Here is an 18821-nt window from a genome sequence, read left to right as displayed (position 1 = left end):
TTGATTCATTTGGAACTAATTTGCATACAGTTTGTACTTTCCTGTTTCATGAGCATTATGCTTGTTCTTCCTTCTCCAAGAAATAAAGGAAAGAAACAATTAACAAGGTAACAGTCCTGCTATCCCTGTTGAGAAAAAGAGTTCAAAGACTGAGATCAGCTCACCCTAAAAGTAAAGGGGACTGCTAAGATAGACTGTGTGAACAAAGAAAAGGCTATTTGTGTAAGAAATGAATTGTTTGGAGATTTCTTTTTATTGAAGGTCTTAGTGTGGCATTCCTAGGAGGGGAGGCAGTGGGGGTGGTCCACCCTGGGTGCACGCTGTTGGGGGGGGGGTGCCATCATGCGCACGCCTGTCTGTCGTTCATTCCATGCTCTCTCTGCCCCAGAACAGAGGGAGCACAGAAGAAATGATGGACAGGTGTGTGTGGCACCCTCCCCAAGCGGTGAGCATGTCAGCCCCCCTAGGAATGCCATTCATTTACTTCTGGAAAATAAGCTTTTACAGCAAATTTTTTCTATTTTTTTGTGTAACTAGAAAACAGTGATCTTGTAAGAGTATAGTTGTGCTTTACTTGACTAGCAGAGAAGAGAGCATGCCCCAACAACATCTATCATTTATATCAACCGCAGCTCACAGCTACAGAAACCCCCAAATTCTATAAATGGCACTTAAAATTATACATGCGAATTTGGGTGCACACCTAATTTATATGTGCAACTTGGGTAATAAGCCAATTAGCACTGATAATTGGCTTGTATTGCTGATAATTGGGCACTAACAATTGGGCAACAATTTGAATTTACTAGATGCTATTCTAAAGATGTGTGTGTACATTTTTCAGTGCACAACTGAAAAGGGGGCATAGGCAAAGGAGGGGCATGGGTGAATCCGGAGCATTCACTATAGATGTGCACAGCATTATACAATACAGGAGATCTGTGCCTAATTTAGGCATGACAAACTAAACAAAGTTTCAGTTAGTGTAAATCCTCGGGTGCAGATCCCAGCACTATGCACTATTCTACACATGACTTGGGGGTGGGTACAATAGAGGTCCTGCTGGCCCACCAGGTTTTTGTATTGTGGGGAATCTGGACCTCAGTACCCCTGTGTCGGTGTCCAGGGGCCTACTAGGCCACCAGGGTGGAGGGAGTGCCTTAGCCATTGGAAGGGGGTCTGAGGGTCCACTGGACAGTGAAAGCCCAGACTGCTTGGCTTAGGGGAGTGGGAAGGAAGAGAGAAGCCTTAACCCTAATGCCAGCTCCAAGGCATGAATGAGTTAAAGGCCCTAGGTAAAGAGCCAGGCCTTTAATCCCACTTTAATGGTCTTATGTGTAAAGGGAGTGAGTGTTCCAGTGAGAGGTGTGATAAAATTAGGACTTGCCTTGACAGGACCTAGCCATCAGAGGGAGCTCTTAGGGTGGAAGACTGCTGTAATGACCTGAAGAGAGCCACCAGAGGCACTCAGAAGTATCCTTTGAAGCCTGTTTGTTAAGTGGTATTCCCCAGACAGATCGCCAGGTGGTGCAAGGAAGGTAACAGAGCTGTGACATGTTACTGGGGAAAACTTCAGAGGGGGATGTTGGATGAAATAACAGGTGTTAAGATTTTTCACCCCGAGTTAAGGGGAGCCTTGCAGATTGACTTTGAAAGGGACAGAAAGCACTTATAAGAGAACGTTCTGTTTTGTTATAGAAGCATAGCTTTTCCTGTTGAGAAAGAAAGAATATTATATGGTTATCACCTGTTAAACATGAGGAAAAGCCTAATGAAATTTCTAATATATTTCCTGAGGAATGGGAAATGTTGGTAGTAGAAACTCAAGATATTACTTCCTGGGGAAACTGGTGAATGTCATAGAAGGGACTGCAAAAAAAGAAATAGGATATCTGGTAGATTCTAATTATGCAAACTTGGGAACAAGGAAGACCAGGCAGCGGTGTGAATGGAGAACACAGGCTAATGAATATAGGATGGTGAGGGAGAACAGATATCAAGGAAGCCTATGGGCTTTGAAGGTAAGCATCAGTAATTTAAAGATGATGTGCAGATTGATGGGAAGCCAGTGTTGCTGTTGAAAAAGAGGGGGCACCCTAATGCTGTTACAGAATATTCACACAAACCCACATTGGTGCACCAAAAAGGCGGCTTTCCCATTTATGCCAAATCAAGAACAGGTGAGAAGGGCGCATCTAGATCTGTCAATCAATGTGCGTATCTGATAGCATTCTATAAGATGTGAGCATTGATGAGTGACATCCTACATCCCGCCTATGCTCCTCCAAAATGTAGCTCCCCCCTCCTTTTCAATTGCATGCAAGAATACTCTGGCACGCATGTGAATATGTGGCACCTCAACGCATGCATGCACGCCTTGTATAGAATTTATTTATATTGGGATTTATTAACTACCTTTATGAAGAGATTCACTCAAAGCGGTGTACGGTATCAATTTTAACAGCATAACAATAGTAAAATGTACAAGTATAAACATAAATACAATGAAAGAGGAAAACTTGAAAACAGCAAACTGAAACCAAAACAGGATAAAAATATATACACATTTACCTGCACTGAAATTCAAACAGAGATATAATACAATCTATGCATAATAGTGATGGAATATCTAATAAGCACACAATTAGAACATTCAAATAACATTGCTACGATACTAATGCTTTTTTACAATACAGCTTACCATATAGCTGAGGGGCCAAATGCAGATATACAGATGGGGACAAGATGCGTGGTACAGAATCAGTTGGGATAAATACTAAAGGTAAATTCTTTGTATAGTTCATCAAGATATAATGAACTGGTCTAAGGTACAGTGTGTGTAGCAAGCTAGTCCAGGTGCAGAATGAGTCAGTCACCCTATGTATTAAAGCTTGGGAGAAGAGCCAGGCTTTTACCTACTTCCTGAAGTACAGGTAGTCTCGAGTTATAAGTAGCACCTCTGGGAATAAATTCCAGAGCATGGGGGCTACTCCTGAGAAGGCTCACTGGCGGGTATCACATTGTACAATTTCTTTTGATGAGGGGACAGATAGTGATGATCCTTGAGAGAATCTTACAGGTCTCAAAGGTGTGTAGAGGGCTAACTTCTTCTTTAAGTACTCTGGCCCATTTTGTCTGAGGGCCTTAAAAAACTGCCCTCTACAGACACCTTTGTATCTTTATAAAATAGCCACAAAAAAAATCAGCAAGAACAGCTGGTAAAAGTAATTGTCTAGGTTGGTGTTAATTTATACTCATACATCATGACTCAACCTGCACTTTACCCCAACCTCTCCCCCAGCAACAAATCTGCTCAGATCATGTAAAAAGGAGGTATGAACAGCGGCGTACCGAGGGCGGGGCAGTGGGAGCAGTCCGCCCCGGGGTGCATGCTTCAGGGGGGGTGCAGGGAGCAGTCGTGCAGCTGTCGGCTCTGCCGGCTCCCTGTTCTCTCTGAGGTTACTTCTTGTTCCGGGGCAGAGGAAACAGGGAACTGGTGGAGCCGACAGCCACGCAGCTGCTCCTAGCATGCCAGGAGGTAAGAGTAATGAGCTTGGGGGGGGGGGGGGGGGTTGAGGTGATGCCCCGGGGGGGGGGGGGATGATGTTGCACCTGGGGAGGACACTGCATCTGGGGGGGGGGGTGAATGCTGTACCCGGGGAGGGGTGCGAGCAGCGATCTGCCCCGGGTGGCAGCCAACCAAGGAACACCACTGGGTGTGAACATTTTCAGCTCCCACTTTTACACATAACTCCTGGAGTAATTCTAGTAGAGGCCTTTCCCACTCATAACACAGAGTTTCCCCACAGTAAGTCCTTTGTAAAATTTCTACCTTAACCAAGCGAGTTACAATCACACACATACAGCTAACGGGATTCCATGTTTTAGCAAAAAGTTCTGCCTCTCCAGCAAAGTACAGTATATACAAAACTGTGAGCAATTAACATTTATCTAAATTACTACATACCAATAGGGAAAAAAAATGTAAAGTGAGTAATGCTATGAGGGGGTAGGTTAATGCTCACAGGTTAGTCCATATGAGGAGCAGGACCTGGGTAGGTGATAAAGCTTGTTCCTCACTTTCCAAAACCCACCGAGTTTAAAATTCTTGAATAGGAGAGTTATTCGAGCTGGGCAGACGCTTAAGCAGGTTTTGCATTACAAAGGAGTTATATTCTACCAAATGAGGAACCCACCCTTATAAAAAGTGGGGGTTTTTTTGAGCAGATAGTTTAATATTAGAAGCAAAAAACACTGGTAAAGGTGTTACAAATGAATCTTTAATCTGCCAAGTGCTTGTGCATTATAGACACCTTTTGAGTTTCTTGAATGGTTGTAATATAGTAAAAAGGGACAGATATTCAGACCATAGACCGGACTAACTTCCGTGGTCTTCCCTGAACCTGGATATTCGGTATTCAGACATAGCCATTTATCTATAAACCGGAGCCAAAGATATGGCCGCTAAACCAGATTAAACAAAAAAATGACCATTCAAAGATGGTTTATACAGGTACTTATTTGTATCTGGGGCAATGGAGGGTCAAGTGACTTGCCCAGGGTCACAAGGAGCTACAGTGGGAACTGAACCCAGTTCTCCAAGATCAAAGTCTCCTGCACTAACCACTAGGCTACTCCAGCCATTCTGACCGGTTAAACAGCACTGAATATCAGTGGGATACTTCCTAACAACAGGCACCACATGTCAACAAAATTTGAGCATTATATTTCTAAAAGAATGCAGACAGTAAACTTGGGCCTACTCTTCTCCCTCATCCCATTACAGCTGGTACCTAAGATGAACCGGTTCTTTTAGAAATAATTCTAACAATTTTGCAGGAATCTGGGAGAGGCAGTTTAGCCCCTCCCCCAGAATTCTCCCTGTCTCCTCAGCTCGAAACCTTGGGGTCATCTTTGACTCTTCTCTCTCCTTCTCTGCTCATATCCAGCAGATTGCCAAGACCTGTCGTTTCTTTCTTTACAACATCCGTAAAATCCGCCCCTTTCTTTCCGAGCACTCTACCAAAACCCTCATCCACACCCTTGTCACCTCTCGTTTAGACTACTGCAATCTGCTTTTTGCTGGCCTCCCACTTAGTCACCTCTCCCCTCTCCAGTCGGTTCAAAACTCTGCTGCCCGTCTCATCTTCCGCCAGGGTCGCTTTACTCATGCTACCCCTCTCCTCAAGACCCTTCACTGGCTCCCTATCCGTTTTCGCATCCTGTTCAAACTTCTTCTACTAACCTATAAATGTACTCACTCTGCTGCTCCCCAGTATCTCTCCACACTCGTCCTTCCCTACACCCCTTCCCGTGCACTCCGCTCCATGGATAAATCCTTCTTATCTGTTCCCTTCTCCACTACTGCCAACTCCAGACTTTGCGCCTTCTGTCTCGCTGCACCCTACGCCTGGAATAAACTTTCTGAGCCCCTACGTCTTGCCCCATCCTTGGCCACCTTTAAATCTAGACTGGCTGGGAAAGGAAGGCTATACCTTTAGAAGATGGAGAGAGAGAGAGAGAGAGAGAGAGAGAGAGAGAGAAAGATTACCTGAGCAAGGAATGCTAAGGGAACTGTAATTTGCCTAAGAGGTGGTTAATTTGCATCTCCTGCTGAATCCTGATGGTAAAGCATTGTGTCCCCCAGAAAAGGTGCCAGGAGGTTATGACACAAGTATACAGAAACTGCAACCTGTTGCCAAGGGAACCTCAGAAGGAGATCTTGCCCCATCCTTGGCCACCTTTAAATCTAGACTGAAAGCCCACCTCTTTAACATTGCTTTTGACTCGTAACCACTTGTAACCACTCGCCTCCACCTACCCTCCTCTCTTCCTTCCCATTCACATTAATTGAATTGATTTGCTTACTTTATTTATTTTTTGTCTATTAGATTGTAAGCTCTTTGAGCAGGGACTGTCTTTCTTCTATGTTTGTGCAGCGCTGCGTATGCCTTGTAGCGCTATAGAAATGCTAAATAGTAGTAGTAGTAGTAATTTAAGCTCTACAAGTAAATTCATGGATCCAGGTGCCTTTAGCCTCTTCTGGGAGTATTCAGCACAGACAAGTGTCCGTTCTGTTTTTTTTTTTTTTTCATGCATCCCTGCCTCCAAGTCTATGATTAGCTACTGGAACATGACTGGGTTATATTTAACAAGTGAAATGAAAATAATTCCTAAAGTAGGGGGGCTGAGAACATGCCTCTAGAAAGAAAGCCACTTCCTCCTCTTCTGTGAATGTGTTACTATTAAACTTGGTAAGTAAAAGGCATCTGCTCATTAAGGGGTCCTTTCACTAAGCAACAAGTCAAATGAAAGGAATTCCTAAGTAGGGGAAAGCAGACAGCTGAGAACATGCCTCTAGAAAGAAAGCCACTTCCTTCTCTTCTGTGAATGTGTTACTATTAACTTGTTAAGTAAAATGCATCTGCTCATTAAGGGGTCCTTTTACTAAGTTGCGGGGGGAAAAAGGGCTCTGCAGTAGCGGTGGGGGCCATTTTTCCCATGCACCAGGGCCCTTTTTAATGCAGCAGGTAAAAAGACCCCCCCCCCCTCTAAAAATTGGCCATGCGGTAAGAACTCTTACTGCATGGCCCTGCAGCAGGGAGCACTTACCACCACCCATTGAGGTAGCGGTAAGTGCTCCCGTGGTAACCCAGCGGTAACCGTGCTGCCCGATTACTGGCAGGTTAGCGCCGCGCTAAACAAGAAAAAATTTCCAGGGAGTGACGGAAGAGCGCGCTCAACCAGGAACTACCACTGCTGGTCGCATTGCCCCGGCAGTAGTTCAGTTTTAGCGTGCAGTAAGCCCGCATTGGGCTTACCACCACTTTGTAAAAGGGCCCCTAAATCACCCTCTCTGGAGACAACTCACTAAGAGGGGCATAATCGAACGGCACCGGCGATCTATTTTGGCGGCGACGCAACAGCTGGCTGTAACCGTATTATTGAAAAAGATGGCTGGCCATCTGTTCTTTCGATAATATGGTTTGGTCTGGCCAAATGCCAGAGTTCGCAGGGTTTGAGATCGCCAGTTTTGTTTTTCAGCGATAATGGAAAAAAATGCTGGCCATCTCAAACCCGGCGAAATCCAAGGCATTTGGTCATGGGAGGAGCCAGCATTTGTAGGGCACTGGTCCCCTTGACATGCCAAGAGAGCAACCGGGCACCCTAGGGGGCACTTATAAAAATGTTTTAAAAATACACAAATAGCTCCCAGGTGCATAGCTCCCTTACCTTGTGTGCTGAGCCCCCCAAATCCCCCCCAAACCCACTCCCCACAACTCTACACCATTACCATAGTCCTTATGGGTGAAGGGGGGCACCTACATGTGGGTACAGTGGGTTTTGGGGGTGTTTGGAGGGCTTAGCATTTACCACCACAAGTGTAACAGGTAGGGGGGGATGGGCCTGGGTCTGCCTGCCTGAAGTGCACTGCACCCATTAAAAACTGCTCCAGGGATTTGCATACTGCTGTCAGGGAGTTGGGTATAAAACTATTGAACTAAACAGGAGTCTGTCTCCCTTTTCATATACGGGTGAAAATCTAGACAGTAGGGAGATCTCAGAAATAAAGCATACTAAGTCTGAGTTTAAACAGAGGAAAGGCCTCGAGAAGCCCCTGGCAAAAAAGCAAAGCTCAAGAGGCTGGACTTCTTCATCATTGGGTATGACATTTGAGGCTGGCATACAGGCTGGCAAAAAAGGTTTTTATTTTTTTTAGTGTGGGAGGGGGTTGGTGACCACTGGGGAAGTATGGGGAGGTCATCCCCCAGGTCATCCCCCATTCCTTCTGGTGGTCATCTGGTCAGTTAGGGCACCTTTTTGAGGCTTGGTCGTGAAAATAAAAGGACCAAGTAAACCCGGCGAAATACTGATTAACGCCGCTTTTTTTTTTTCCATTATCCGCGAAAGCCGGTCATCTGATAGCCACGCCCATGCCCGCCCGTGTCCCGCCTTCGCTACGCCGCCGACATGCCCCTTGAACTTTCACCGGCTCGGCAACGGGAAAGCGGCGATGGTGTCAAAAAAGCAGCTTTCGATTATACAGATTTTGCCGCTTTTGAGAGATCGCCGGCCATCTCCCGATTTATGTCGGAAGATGCCCAGCGATCACTTTCGAAAATAAGCCTGTAATTGGTAGGGTTGAAAGAAAACAAAAGGTCCATTGAGTCCAGTCTTGTAATTGTCAAGATGGCAGTCAGGCAATCAACCAGGCAGGACAATAGTAACCCTTTGGGGGCCCTAGGCAAACAAGCACATTTGGTCCTCCATTCTAATAAAGAAACCTTGTCCCACCAGCGGGGCCTCGTGTGGCTCTGACTGCTGAGGAAATCTAACAGAGTAGGACAGAGATACCAACGGTGAACTGTTCCAAAGAGCGAGATTTTCCAGAGGGTGTATGAAGGGTATAAATCAGAATGATTTAAGTGTAGTTTTGCTTTACAAAGGAATAGGGCTATATTCTCTGGGCTCAAAATTGCCCTCAATTTAAAAGAGGGTAATTCTATAACACAGGTGCTAACATTTATGTACCAATTATACATATAAATGTTTAGAATAATGGCATTTGTGTGCGAATGTAAGCACATACGCACAATACAGCTCGCTAATGCCACCTGCTGACTGGAGGACTATGTATGGTCTCATTCATTTGGTCTGATCACTCTTCAAGTAATGGCATGCACCAGTGCCGTAGCGAGGGCGGCTGACACCCGGGGCGGTTCGCCACTGTGCACCCCCCCTGGGTGCAGCACGGCGCACACACCCCCCCCCCCCCCCGGAGCACATTCTTACCAAAGAGGGCGGGCAGGAGGGCTGCTCCGCCCCGAGTGCACGTCGCTGGGAGCTGCGTCGGCTCGCTGGTTCCTTGCTCTCTCTGCCCCGAACAGGAAGTATACCTGTTCCGGGCAGAGAAAGCAGTGAGCCAGCGGAGCCGACCGCCCCACTGCCCCCCCTTCCTACGCCACTGGCATGCACAACTGTCATTACAGAATCCCCGCTTAGCGTGCATCAACCCAGCACCTAACTTTATTTGACTTTTGATCTCAGAGTTATTTTACTTCACTCCCATACTGTGGGGCAGTGACACAAATGTTAAAGAGGGTAGAACTGAAGCTACACTCCTGGCATAGTCCATTCTCCTGTCTGAAGATAATTATGGGGTCCAAGGCCTTTGGCAGGGATGAGTACAAAGAAGTGCCCACCTGGGGCACTGGGCCAGGACAAGAGAGGCCACCACTGTCACACTTATGGGAGCTTACGTCCATGGCCAGCAGGCCCTCCTCCAATGACATACAATACAATATAAACTTGTATACTGCAATCGCCCAATTATCTGGTTCTGAATGGTTTACAACGAAAGAGACTAGCACGATACTAGAAAGAATTTACAACATTCAAAGACATCATCTCAGCCTTATATTTATCATCTAGAGAACAGAAATGTTTTCAGCTTCCTCCTAAATACTACCCCCCCCCCCCAAATATTCAAAAACCATTTAATCATCCAGGAATAGCACCTGGCCGATTAAATGGTACTTAGCTGGCTATCTGGCGATAATTAGCGGCAGATAGCTGGCTGTCCCCTGCTGAATATTGTGAGCGCCTGGCAGATAGATGGTTATATCATGCGATATAACCGGCTATCTGCCAATTTTTGGCACATCGCCGGCTAAGTTTGATGGCCAAATATGGCCACATCAATAGCAGGCCTATCTTTGGCCGGTTCCAACTTAATTGGCCAGTGCTGAATCAATGGCGGTTGCCGGAAACGGTACTGAATATCTGGGTCAGCGCTGAACATGGGAGGCAGCCCAGCTACCTCTCACCATCTGATATTGGGCCCCTAAAATAGTCCCTGACCTAAGATCATTAGATAAAAAATATTCCAGATTCGTGGGCTTGATAAATATATTCTCAAACTTGTATTATAGATGGAAACTGAAGAGTGTAAGAACTAATATGTCTTACACAAAAATTCCGCTTACCATGACTATAAGAACTTCAAAATATTAATGACAAAGTTTAAATAGAATTTGAGAGTGTCACTTTTCCAAATTTACACTTTCCAAAGATTAAACATGCTGCAGCGTTCTGAATGGTTTGTAGCCTTTCAGAACTATTTTTGTACAACCTACATAAACATTGTGATAACACAGGACATGCCCTACCCGAGGAGGCCACCAGAGGGTGCTTCTCAGTTGAAAGCCTGTAAAGCCCAGGATCTAGTCACTAGAGGGAGCACCAAAGGAGAATGCCAGTGTAATGACCTGAAGGGACAGCTAGGGGGTGCTCATAGTATAGGACCTGCCATACCCTGAAGAAGCCACCAGGGGAGCTCTCAGGCTAGAAGGTTTCTATAGTGACCAGAAAGCCTCACAAGGAGGAGCCCTTGAGCAGACCAGCCGGGTCTAGATGGCTGGGAAAGGAAGGCTATACCTTTAGAAGATGGAGGATAGAGCGAGTAGAGTGAGAGAGAGAGAGAGAGAGATTACCTGAGCAAGGAATGCTAAGGGAACTGTAATTTGCCTAAGAGGTGGTTAATTTGCATCTCCTGCTGAATCCTGATGGTAGCATTGTGTCCCCCAGAAAAGGTGCCAGGAGGTTATGACACAAGTATAGAGAAACTGCAACCTGTTGCCAAGGGAACCTCAGGAGGAGGTCTTGCCCCATCCTTGGCCACCTTTAAATCTAGACTGAAAGCCCACCTCTTTAACATTGCTTTTGACTCGTAACCACTCGCCTCCACCTACCCTCCCTCTCTTCCTTCCCGTTCACATTAATTGATTTGAATTTGCTTACTTTATTTATTTTTTGTCTATTAGATTGTAAGCTCTTTGAGCAGGGACTGTCTTTCTTCTATGTTTGTGCAGCGCTGCGTATGCTTGTAGCGCTATAGAAATGCTAAATAGTAGTAGTAGTAGTAGAGGGAGTCAAGAACAAGATGGCTGATAACTGAGGAGCAGTCACCTTAAGTTTAAAGAGGAGCCCAAACATTGAGACTGAGATTACAGGCATAATATACAGAAAGATTGTCCTGTGCCTTTTTTTTTTTTTTTTAAAGAAGCAAAGCTCTTGTGAGCTCTGATATTGAGCTTGTGATAGGACATGACCTATAAGGAAATCTTAAACCATAGGGTTCCCAAGTGCTGGTCTAATAAAAAAAACCACGAGACCTCATAGTAAAGCCTCAATGGAATGAAAAGGGTTAATGGCAGCGGGCCCTGAGCTACAGGTGCTGGTTTCACTATATTAGCATAATCAAGCTGCAATGATTAGTACTTGTTACAATTTCTAAATTGTTCAAATTTGATGTGAAATTCTTATTTTAAAAAATGTTTTCTTGATCAAATAATTTATCTGAGGTTCCAGTGTTCATTCAGAGTCTAATATCACGCCTAATATTTTAAGCTTAGATTCCAACTGAAAAGCGTCAGACCTTAATACAAGAGATGATAGCAGTGCTTAAAGTCCCAGCCATAAGAACTTGGTCTTGTCTCTATTTAACCTTTGCTGACCAGATTTCTAATTGCTGTAAACAAGAACAAACCATATCATATAAATGAGATAATATCTCTGGAAGTGGTAATAATAATGTGATGTCATCTGCATACGAAAACAGATATGTACTTGTTTGAAAAAGCAATCTTCCTGGTGTAGCCATCAAAATTTAAAAAGGATTGGGAAGAGTGGAGAACCCTGAGGTACTCCACATATTGGGCTTTTTTATTTATTTTATACATTTGTACCCCATGCTTTCCCACTCATGGCAGGCTCAATGCGGGGGGCAATGGAGGGTTAAGTGACTTGCCCAGAGTCACAAGGAGCTGCCTGTGGCGGGAATTGAACTCAGTTCCTCAATTCCCCAGGACCAAAGTCCACCACCCTAACCACTAGGCCACTCCTCCACTCAAGATTAGATTAATAGTCACCAAGCTCAGGAACTACTGGGACTGTAGAAAGCCCAGTAACCATCAAAAAACTGGGGCCAGAAAGACATATTTCACTCAATAACAGCATAATCTCATGGTCAACCAAATCAAAGGCCAAAGACAGATTGAATTGTAATAGCCTTTGACCTGTACCCAGCATTGTCCTTGATGTTGATGTTAATGTGCCCAGCACCGTTTCTAAATCCAGACAGATTGATCAAGTATGTTATAATGCTCTAAATATTCTGACAATTCAGTTGGTCCCTAGGCTCCCCAAATTTTAGCAAATACTGGTATATTAGCAACTGAACGATAACTTGCTGGTAATTTTTGGTCAACAATAGATGATTTTAACAAAGAGTTTAGAACTATACAGAGAACTGACCACTCGTGTCATAGAAGTGGGGAGTCACACTCCCTAGTGCTTCATTGAGGAGAACCACACATTGCTCTCACACCCCACCCCACAACTCCTTATAGCTCCATTATGGTCCTGAAGGGGACCAAACTGACAGGCTTGCCCTGTACTCCAAAATCCCTCTTCATGACCCTGGCAACATGCTTAGCAATGGTACCAGAAGAACACACTGAAGCTGCAGGCAAAATAGACAGAGAGTAGTGCTGGAAGGGGAAGCGTGAGGTATGGAAATGCCATTTTGACTTGGCTCCCTCCATACCTAATGTGCCCCTTTGTTGACCCCTTCTCCCAAATTCTTTGGTCTAGAGATGCTAGTAATGTACATGCCTCCAGCCCCTTGCAACTATGTCACTTCTCATTTCCTGGGCATCTCCCACTTTTAAATGGAGGATGTCCTGCTCTCCTGTAATTCCTTAAAAGAGCTCAGCAAGAGGAAGGTGCTTAGAGAGGGAAGGAGCCAGGGGATCCCCTCCAGGACTGAAGCTAACAAGGCAGTTCACTCCCCATAGTTTATACAGGACGACTGTGATGAGAGCTGCAAGGGAACGGAAACGGAGATTGCTTAAAGGGTTACTATGTTAAAGTGTGATGTGCAGTTACGTCTATTTCAGGATCATTCTTGAGGGAGAGGAGAAAGGCTGGTTGTGACTGTAGAGCTCTTATCCAAATCTCAACAGGTGGATGGAGTCTATTGTAATCAGTTGTTTAAAAAATAACTACAATTTACTGGGACTGAGTTATTAAAACAGGTTAAGGAGGGGGTTTACACTATGGGCCTGAGCTCTGAATATTTTATTTTATTTATTTGTTATTGCTCCACATACCACTAATTGCTACATAAAGTGCCACTAGGCGGTTACATACTTAACATTAAAATAAAATAAAATAAAATACAGACAGACAAGACTAAAACTGAAACAAGAGAACCTGCAATGCCAGTGCAGTTACTTGGCTGCTAGGGGTACATGAACTTGACCTTCACACCTGTTTTTCTAAGTGAACTGGTTACAGCTGGCTTTGGAAAAGAAAGCATTTTGTAATTTATAATCTTCTGGTGTGTAGAGACAAAAGTGCAGAGAGCTTGTAATTCTCCTGTACAGGTCATAACCAAGGCTGCTTCCCCTGGTCACCTGAAGTCACACGAGTCCAATTTCCCCATTGGAGTTACTTGTTCCTATTTCTACCTGCCTGGGAGGTAAGCTGGAGACTAAGTACATGGCTGTCTGCCCAGGGAAGGTTTCTGAGCTTAGCATTGAAACTGAAAAGATTTATATCAGATCCACAATCACATTACAACAGGGCCATTCCTATCTGTGCCTCTGATCTGATGAAATTATTAGCACTCCAGGCTCACTCCTGCAGGCAAGAACCACAGCAATCAGATGCCTTGTTGCAACCTCCCTGGTAGATTGCCTTTCTAAGCGCCTCTCTCCTGCCCCAGAAAGCAGGGTACATTGGGGTCAGGTTTGGCATTTGTTGCCTGAGGTCTGATATGCTTTGTTTACCATCTCCTGGAGAAAATGCAAGGATTAGGTGAAAGTAGACACAGGGATTTTAAAACTTTACCGGTCAATATTTAAACTCCTTGCTAGCTACGGTGTTTAAATTTTTGTATGGATATTGAGCAGCGATGCTCAATCTGCTAATGCTGGAACAGCAATTTTTCTGGCCTAACGAGGCCCCTGGCCTAACATTTCTCCCTTTCTCTTTCATTGTCCTCCCCTCTACGCCATCCATATTACCAGCAGCAGCCACAATTTTACAGATCTACTGCAAGTCAACAGCCATCTAAGCACTTTACAATACTAGGCAAATAAAGGGAGAAAGACAAGTCACGGACAGGAAACAAGAGATACAATCAAATGTAAAATCCAAAGGTAAATTAACTCTACAAGGAGACATAACAGAAAGGAAGGCACAAAACCAAAGCAATAAGGTCCAAGGTACCTGTCACAGTCAGTCGAAGTCAAATCAGGGAATCAGAAATCAACTCTCATGAATCACCTGTGAGAAATAATGCATTCTCAAAGTGGATTTAAATTTGATGTAGGATGGCTCAGACTATATATACAATGGGAGACCATTTTATAAAACAGGTACCATAAGCTGAAAGTAGAAGTAATGAAGAATGAACGGGGAATGATCAGGAAATGCTGCTGAGAGGACCTCAAGGAACTCTGCTCTTACTCTCCCCGTGCACCTATGTGTTAATGGCCAAAATTAACTGCAATATTTTAGCACAGCTTAGTAAAAGGGGTTCCAGGTTTCAGAGGAACCCCTTACGTCCCTACCCATAACCTCCGCTCTCAAGACAAATCCCTCCTTTCAGTACCCTTCTCCACCACCTCCAACTCCAGGCTCCGCCCCTTCTGTCTCGCCTCACCCCATGCCTGGAACAAACTCCCTGAGCCCATACGCCGTGCCCCCTCCCTACCCATCTTCAAATCAATGCTCAAAGCCCACCTCTTCAATGTCGCCTTCGGCACCTAATCACTACACCTCTTCTCAGGAAAACTTATCTACCCCAACTTGACATTTGTCCTTTAGATTGTAAGCTCTTCCGAGCAGGGACCGTCCTTAATTGTTAATTTGTACAGCGCTGCGTAACCCTAGTAGCGCTCTAGAAATGTTAAGTAGTAGTAGTAGTAGACTCTTCTGTCCAGCCCATCTATTATAAGACATGATGCTTGAGGTGATAGGGAAGCAGAAAGGGGAGAAAATGGGACACACAAAATTTTTTTTTTAATATCCTATCATAAGCAGGCTATAGCAGAAGGAATGTAAGAGGTTAGGAACAGTGGAATACCACAGTGAATAATCTGATGAGCCAGAGCAAGAAATTGACCATCTGAGATTCAGAAGGATTTGAAAACTTGGCTACCTGGAAGGAACAAGGAACGAAGGACATGCGACGTAGGGTGGAGAAAGATTCCTGAATCAGAAATGCCACCTGGTCTACCTTCAAACTTGTTTTTCAACAGCAGTGGCAGTGATTTGTAAGAAGTCTAAGTAACTATGATCATATTTCTCTGTTGATAGAGCTTCACTGGCTGCCTGTTGAGACTCAAATTACGTTAAGCTTTATAGTTTTACTTTTATTTATTACATTTGTACCCCGCGCTTTCCCGCTCATCGCAGGCTCAATGCGGCTTACATAGTAACGAGAGAATACAACGAATCAACAAAGGGGGTATGTGATAGTTTAACTTTTTAAATTTTTACATGGGTTCTCGCCTGACAGCTTTTTAAATTTAATTCATTTGCTAGGTAATGCTAATAGCTGCCAAAATGCTGATCATCTTCTAGCATTTCCTTCCGTGAAAGGAGCGAGTTAAATCTGTTCATGATAAATCCTTTAGTTATCTTACAATGAAAATATGGAACACTTTGCCTTTACATATTCAGCTGACTCCTGGTTATATTCATTTTAAAAAGATGCTGAAATTATATTTATTTCAGAAATCCTATTTTTTTTTAAGTTTATAGTGTAATATTGTATGCTTATATTTTGGTTTCTGTATTAGTTTATTGTTACTCGCCTTGAACCTACTTCATCAGGGATATGGGGGATATAAGTACTGAACATAACATAATGCTGTCTATGGCCAGCCCTAGAGTCTTCCTTCCGATGCATTCCACCTCCGCGGAAACAGGAAGTTGTGTGAGAGGGAACAGGATGCCTCAGAAGGTAGACTCTGGGGCCAGCCAAAGACAGCATATGTGCATCACTATCACTGCCTGTGACTTCGGAGTTTATCTTTTCAGCTATGCTGATGATATTACAATTATGATTCCTATTAGCGGGGATGGGACGACTTCCCTATGAAGAAAGACTAAGGAGGCTAGGGCTTTTCAGCTTGGAGAAGAGAAGGCTGAGGGGAGACATGATAGAGGTATATAAAATAATGAGTGGAGTGGAACAGGTGGATGTTCATGCTTTCCAAAAATACTAGGACTAGGGGGCATGCGATGAAACTACAGTGTAGTAAATTTAAAACAAACCGGAGAAAATATTTCTTCACCCAACGCATAATTAAACTCTGGAATTTGTTGCCGGAGAATATGGTGAAGGCGGTTAGCTTAGCAGAGTTTAAAAAGGGGTTAGACAGTTTGCTAAAGGACAAGTCCATAAACCACTACTAAATGGACTTGGGAAAAATCCACAATTCCAGGAATAACATGTATAGAATGTTTGTACATTTGGGAAGCTTGCCACGTGCCCTTGGCCTGGATTGGCCGCTGTCGTGGACAGGATGCTGGGCTCGATGGACCCTTGGTCTTTCCCAGTGCGGCATTACTTATGGACTTATGTACTAAACTAAAGGTAAATTCTTTGTACTGTTAATCAAGATATAATCAACTGGTCTAAGTTACAGTGTGTGTAGCAAGCTAGTCCAGGTGCAGAATGAGTCAGTCACCCTATGTGTTAAAGCTTGGCAGAAGAGCCAGGCTTTTACCTACTTCCTGAAGTAGAGGTTGTCTCGAGTTATTTTTCAGTTATTTCGCATTTAGAATTATTTATTTACAAAACATTTTAAAAGAAATAGAACATTGGATGCTAAAGCATAAGCTTAAATTTTGTTTTGTCAGAATTTAATTTATGTTAATTAGTCACAATCCTGAGTATTATGATATTATAAGTATTATGATAAATCAGACTCAATATCAATTTTCATCTTCCATTAAGATTCTGTGGGTATGGCTGGATAATAAATGATCTTTAGAGGCACAAATTAACACTCTCACCCAGAGATCCTTCTTTCTGTTGCATAATTTTCATAAAATGCGGAAATATTTTGATCAAAACCATTTTCAATTTATTGTTCAGGCTTTGATTTTGAGTTTGCTTGATTACTGTAATATTGTTTATTTGGGAGCATCCAAACAGATACTGAAGAAACTTCTCACTCTACAGAATGTATCATTACGTCTAATTTTTCCTTTAAAAAACTCCGACAGCGTATCTTTTGTGAAGCTCCATTGGCTCCCTGTGCAAGTCAGGATTTTGTTTAAATTTTCTAGTTTTGTGTATAAAATTATATGTGGCTTATCCTCACTTTACTTATTCAATCATCTTGTTCTCGTTAACAAGAGTCACCAGGATTTCAGAACTTCTCTAAAAAATATGAGAACAACTAGGCTAACTGATACTCTTTTTTCATATCAACTTTGGCATGTACTTTATATGATAAAGGACACGTTGCATCCTCTCTCTCTCTATATATAAGATGTTACTGAAACATTTTCAAAAGGCAAATGACTCCTTTGGTCACGTCTAGAAATTTGAGTCTGGTTTTTCATTAGATGCCACCTCTCACAATTTTCTTTCACTGCTCTCTTCAGCCAGCATACTTCAATCAATGTTTTTCTTCTACCACAAGACTAACTGGACTCCAAGGAAACTTCATTCTTCTGGGTTGTTGTCCTGTAACACTTGTTGGCATTGCAAATTAAAGACTGGAAGCTACCCTACTTCATATGATTTATGGTTGTCCTCCGATACAACCCTTCTGGTCCTCAATATAGAACACTATTTCTGCTATTTTCCACTTCGACGTCCCACTTTCAACTCAGCTAATTATTTTCAAATCAACAGCCATCACAGTGACTTTATCTGACCATCAAAGAAGACTGGTAGACATCTTATTAACTGTTGCTCAGAGACTTGTATTGGCCAATTGGAAAGATGTCTCCTTGCTTAATCCACACTTCTGGATCTGGCAGTCTGTACTATATTATCATAAATTAGAAATCACTGCAGCTAAAATATCTGGTATTACTGGGAAAAAAACTCCAGACTTGGTCATCATTGGACTCGTATTTACAATCCCTTTCATCGGTATAGAACACTTTGCATCTAATTTATACCTACTTTTTTTAATCATAATTATTGTTCGACTCTTATGTTATTTGAAAACCAATAAAGTTTCTGGAAAAAAAAAAGAAAGGGGTTCGGTGCAGGTATTAACTTGTGTGGTATACACGAGCACACAGTATATTCAAATGCATGGAAATGAGACCATTAGGTATTCTGCCACAATACACAGAAGTAAACAGGGGACTTTAACGCATGCACAATGCAAAAAATTACCATCAGGTCCAAGGCAGCGTACAAGAGTTAGTCAAGAGAATTTAATGTCAGTTTTGGGGTTTTTTTGCCTGTTTTTTCTATTCTCTCTCTTTCGCTCTCTTTCTCTCTGTACGCATAGGAAATACCTGCAACTTTAAAAGACGGCAAGGAATAAAGGCTGCTTCATGTGCTGTGTCCAAAATAACCCAAAAGTATCAGCACACATCTGTGCATGTTGATCTGTGCATATTAGCTTCACAATGTGCTAGAAATGTTGTGAGGCTGATATCTTTGCATGTTGATCTGGGCATAAATGTGTGTCTGCACTTTGATTTTCTTTAGACATGCGCACAATAAATTGCCCTTAACGCAGAATCTTTGTGTGTATGTTTCCAGCAGGCTT

General features: G+C 43.4%; 1 protein-coding gene and 1 long non-coding RNA gene across 2 annotated transcripts in view; both read right to left on the bottom strand.

Moving 5' to 3' along the window:
- C12H11orf52 (chromosome 12 C11orf52 homolog) overlaps positions 1-18821 on the bottom strand; it is a 49963-nt gene that overhangs the window by 15633 nt on the left and 15509 nt on the right. The window lies entirely within an intron of this gene.
- On the bottom strand, positions 2065-16668 carry LOC115481545. Its single transcript, XR_003943973.1, has 3 exons — positions 16599-16668; positions 11170-11174; positions 2065-2074 (listed from the first exon to the last, which is right to left on the bottom strand). It is a non-coding gene; the product is annotated as an uncharacterized LOC115481545 (long non-coding RNA).

Source organism: Microcaecilia unicolor, chromosome 12 (assembly GCF_901765095.1).
Source record: "Microcaecilia unicolor chromosome 12, aMicUni1.1, whole genome shotgun sequence".
NCBI lineage: Eukaryota > Metazoa > Chordata > Amphibia > Gymnophiona > Siphonopidae > Microcaecilia > Microcaecilia unicolor.
The sequence above is the reverse complement of the archived record's forward strand: the minus strand, read 5'-3'. Positions and strand labels throughout refer to the sequence as shown.